Source organism: Herpailurus yagouaroundi, unplaced genomic scaffold (genome assembly GCF_014898765.1).
Source record: "Herpailurus yagouaroundi ecotype Mexico unplaced genomic scaffold, PumYag 141, whole genome shotgun sequence".
NCBI classification, from domain to species: Eukaryota; Metazoa; Chordata; class Mammalia; order Carnivora; family Felidae; genus Herpailurus; species Herpailurus yagouaroundi.
The window spans coordinates 4,223,386-4,227,971 of NW_024412396.1; the positions used below are offsets into that span (position 1 = coordinate 4,223,386).

A 4,586-nucleotide genomic window follows, 5' to 3' on the forward strand; every position below is an offset into this window, starting at 1 on the left:
GGTGCTGAGTGCCCACTGTGGTTTAGGAAGGCACTGGAAAGGATTCAAGATGATTCAGATGGCCACCAAAGTACTACCAGTTACTAAGGGAAATGGGTTGTCCAGACAAAAGAGGGCTACAGATAAATGCTGGGGCATTCAAGAAGATAAGTTACTGGTGTGGAAAGGGGTAATGAGAACAAATTTTGTGAAACATCATTGATATAAGTACTCAGGGGGAAGTCAATGCAGGATCAGTAACAGTGCCCTGAAGAGGCATTTTGGAGTCTGAAGAAAAAGGAAAAACCAGTAAAGCTGACCCAGTCTTTATTTTAAATTTTAATATTTTTCATCCTGCATTTTTTTTGCACTAATTTTTATTTTTATTTTTTTATTTTTTATTTTTTTTAATATATGAAATTTATTGTCAAATTGGTTTCCATACAACACCCAGTGCTCATCCCAAAAGGTGCCCTCCTCAATACCCATCACCCACCCTCTCCTCCCTCCCACCCCCCATCAACCCTCAGCTTGCTCTCAGTTCTCAACAGTCTCTTATGCTTTGGCTCTCTCCCACTCTAACCTCTTTTTTTTTTTTTTTCCTTCCCCTCCCCCATGGGTTCCTGTTAAGTTTCTCAGGATCCACATAAGAGTGAAACCATATGGTATCTGTCTTTCTCTGTATGGCTTATTTCACTTAGCATCACACTCTCCAGTTCCATCCACGTTGCTACAAAAGGCCATATTTCATTTTTTCTCATTGCCACGTAGTATTCCATAGTGTATATAAACCACAATTTCTTTATCCATTCATCAGTTGATGGGCATTTAGGCTCTTTCCATAATTTGGCTATTGTTGAGAGTGCTGCTATGAACATTGGGGTACAAGTGCCCCTATGCATCAGTACTCCTGTATCCCTTGGATAAATTCCTAGCAGTTTGCACTAATTTTTAAAAGATTGCATCACACTATTTATCTTGGTTCCTGAGTTCGGTGACATCCCCATAAGTTTTGCAGCACACCTCACCCTAGCCTGTGCCCTGCTGGGGTGCTAAGTGGTGGTTCACTGGTCTGCTTGGGTAGAGTGTAAGGGGCAAGAAATAGCATACCAAAATGGGAAAGGGGATTGAAGTGATGGATGGGGGCTAAAGGCAGAGAACTTGACGGCCAGTTTGTGGAGCCTGAACTTTATTCACTTGCTAGCAAAGATGCTGGGGGAGTAATCCAAACCCAACCCTAGGAAGATGGGCTGGCTACAGACCTAGGAAGGCGGTTTGCAGGGGAAGAAGGGAGAATTGGGGATACCTAGGGCACATTCACTGTTGTGATCTTGGGAAAATCAGATGGATTTCCCTAACAAAGCCGCACGTGCTCTGCTTATAACTGGAGAGGTGTGTGGTGGGCCTAGAGGAGTGCCCTCAGGTAGGGCTCCCAGGTCCTGGTCTAAACCTCAGCCATTTCCTACCAGGCTTCTATTGACCAGAGGCTCCACTTCTAAGCTGCCTTTTCATCATGTGTGAAATTGCCAGACAGTTCTCATAGTGTTTTTGTGAGGGTTCAGAGAAATAAGGTATGCCTAAGGGCTTTGAAAACCAAGAGAAAACCAAGGTTTAAGCAAATATAAGGCATTCTTCTTACCTTCATACCTATACGAAATAGAATTTAACCAAACAAGTTCTACGGCTTTACAAGACTTGTCTTAAGTAGGAACTTTCTTTGATTTAACAAAGCTCTTTTAGCCTGTGCAGGATTCTGTTGACAAATCTTTGGAATCAGCTTTTGGGCAATTCCACAATTTTGTGAATTAAGCTATCTCTGTAGGAGTTTCTATTGCCAGCTACTCAAAATGACTCCCGCCCTCTGTAAGGCTACCCTCTTGTCTCCTCTGCAGGTTATCAAGGCAGTCTTTGCCTCAACAGACACCTGGGACTTACCTCCGTGCCCTGGATCACTGTCGCGGCAGGTAAGCACATTGGTCGTTGCATTCTTGAGGAACAAACCACCACTAGTCTATGAAAAGCATTTTAAGCTTGCAGAACTCTCAAAGAAAAAAAAATGCTTGGGTGTTTACACAAGAAGCCTTGGAGAAGTTATGGAAAGGAGGAAGTACCTAGCCCCAGACTTATCACATACCCAGTGGTTACACATATTTGCGGAATATATAGCAATTTACATCATCCAAATCTTCTGTATCTCTGTCCTTTCCTCCACAGATCCTAAGAATCATTATTTCTAAAACAAATCACAATAATGGTAAAATTGTAAAGAAGAACGAGAACAGCATGTAAACATTTCTAGAGGGAGGGGCTCTGTACTTTTACAAGTAAAACGTACTTGCACTGCTTAAATTTTAAATTAATTGTATTTGTTTTTTAAGTTATTTTCACTACTAGTAGTAAATAACACATGATATTAAAAAGTTTAGTCCAAAAGTTGCAGGAAAGAGAAAGCTCCCCTCTCCATGAAGCCTTGTTACCAGTTTTTTTGCATATAGTTGCAAAAATATCCCATGCACAAGAGAGTAAGAAGTTAGTTTTTTTTTTCTCTAGATGTCTAATCATGAAATCATAAAACTGAAAAATGCCTTATAGTGCATCTGGATGCCAAATTACAGGCTTTTAAGTTACTAGTATATTCTAGAATAGAAATGGGAAATGTGAAAACAGTTTTCTCTGGTGACACAGTTCACTCCTGGTCCTAAGGATACCAGACCACTTGGCAAAGCCCTCTTTCTGAGCATTAAGTGGTGCGAGAAAAAAACTGAGTTACTGCCCAGTGTCAACCTCAACCTGAAGCACCCACAAATTTAGATGCCCCAGGTTGCCTACAGCTATAGAAGGAAGGGCTGTCTAAATAACAAATGGTACAAACTGATATGGACAAAGACACCTTGATCTAGGGAATTGTGCATGGTAACTATTTTTAACAGCATCACTTATAGCATCATCAATCAATGTCTTTGAGACTAGTTAAAGTCTGTATTTAAAAAAAAAATTTTTACGTAGTGTATCGCTAACAGCTTTTCAGATTCTTCATTCTGATGATATGCTTTCAGGTAAGAAATTCAGGAAGTCTCAACTTAACTTTTAGGTTGATCCATGTAACCGCCGTTTTTTTTGGTCATAGTCCCTGGAATATTGGCAATAGTGTTTTGCTTTTCATAATGGCTCCCCTGGCGATATCAGGAATCACCCGCAGCTAGGGATAGGTCTGTGGCTAGTGTCTGTATGTATCATTTGTAAATTACGAGTGCAACCTGTCACTTCTAGTGACATGAGGAGGTGGGATCTGGGAGACCTGCAGAATTCAAATGGGCTTATGGAACTTATGCTTGGGACCCTATTCTGTTTTGCACACAGTTAGTATTGGTATATGGTTTTACTCTTTAAGGATTCTAGCTAGGTTATAAATGAAGTCCACCTTTTTTTAACTGAGTTGCCACAGTACAACACTCTGCCCCTAATTTACTAATTAATATATATTAGCCATGCATTTCCAATCAGATTGTTAGTTCCTTGAGTACAGGGAAACAAGTCTGAAAAATCTTCAATTTCCCTCACCCTCATCCAATGCCTAACTCAGAAGCAGGAGCCCATCAATAAATGACAGTTACCAGCTGTCACCACTCAGGTGAGTCATTGGGGACAGGAGACAAATAGTTGATTACCTGATCTCTAAAAAGAAAGAATCTGTTATTTTGAACACATGCATAAGTGTAAAATTGCATCTGTGATAACTTTCACAATCAGAGGTATGGGCTATTAAAGTATAAAAAGTATATAATAGAAATAGTGGGAGGAAGAGCAGGAACCGGAGCCTGGGTTGAGTCTGAAAAAAGCCCAATCCATGTGGTGGCTCAGGAACAGCCAGAGTTGGAAGATGGAGGAGCCAGGGGAACTAGCGGACGGTGGACAGTCACTGCCTCCGGTATGTCATGATGTGCAACTCCCTGCCCAATGTCCCCAAATAGGCCAGGATGGCCAATCAATTCTTTGATTGAAGCATATGCACTGCATAAGTGAATAAGGATAGGTAAGCCTAAAGTAGCCTCCATGGAGGAGCTGGCCACCTTCCACACTGATGCCTGTTTGCAGCATCTCCAGAAGGTCAGCCAGGAAGGAGATGACAAACATCCAGACTGCATAGAATATGGCCTAGGTTATAACTGCTCAGCCGCAGAAGGGTATTGACTATGCAGCAGTTGTAGGAGGGGCTATAACCACAGCTACCCAGTCAGGGCATGATTGATGGAAGTAGCAATTAACTGATCCAGAGGCTGGCATCATGCAACGAACATCTTTACCAGGAGTAGGTTCCATCTCAAGAAACCACTTTCTTTGCTCATCCAAAGGAAGCAGCTCCTCATCTGTTAAAGTTTTATCGTGAGATTGTAGCAATTCAGTCACATTTTCAAGCTCCATTTCTAGTTCTCTTCCTATTTCCACAAACCTTCAATTTGTAAAAAAAAACACATTATACGTGGAGCACAATAAAGTAAAGCACAATGAGAGAGAGAGAGAGAGAGAGAGAGAGAGAGAGAGAGAGAAATAGTAAGCAAAGGAAAGAGAGACTTTCTTGAAGAAATGACCAAACTGAGGTATGCAGG

The 4,586-nt window shown here is 41.4% G+C and overlaps 1 pseudogene; it reads left to right on the plus strand.

Moving 5' to 3' along the window:
- The first annotated feature begins 3,859 nt into the window (after positions 1 to 3,859).
- LOC121031372 (histone deacetylase 8-like) lies at positions 3,860 to 4,353 on the plus strand (annotated as a pseudogene).
- Positions 4,354 to 4,586: the final 233 nt, after the last annotated feature.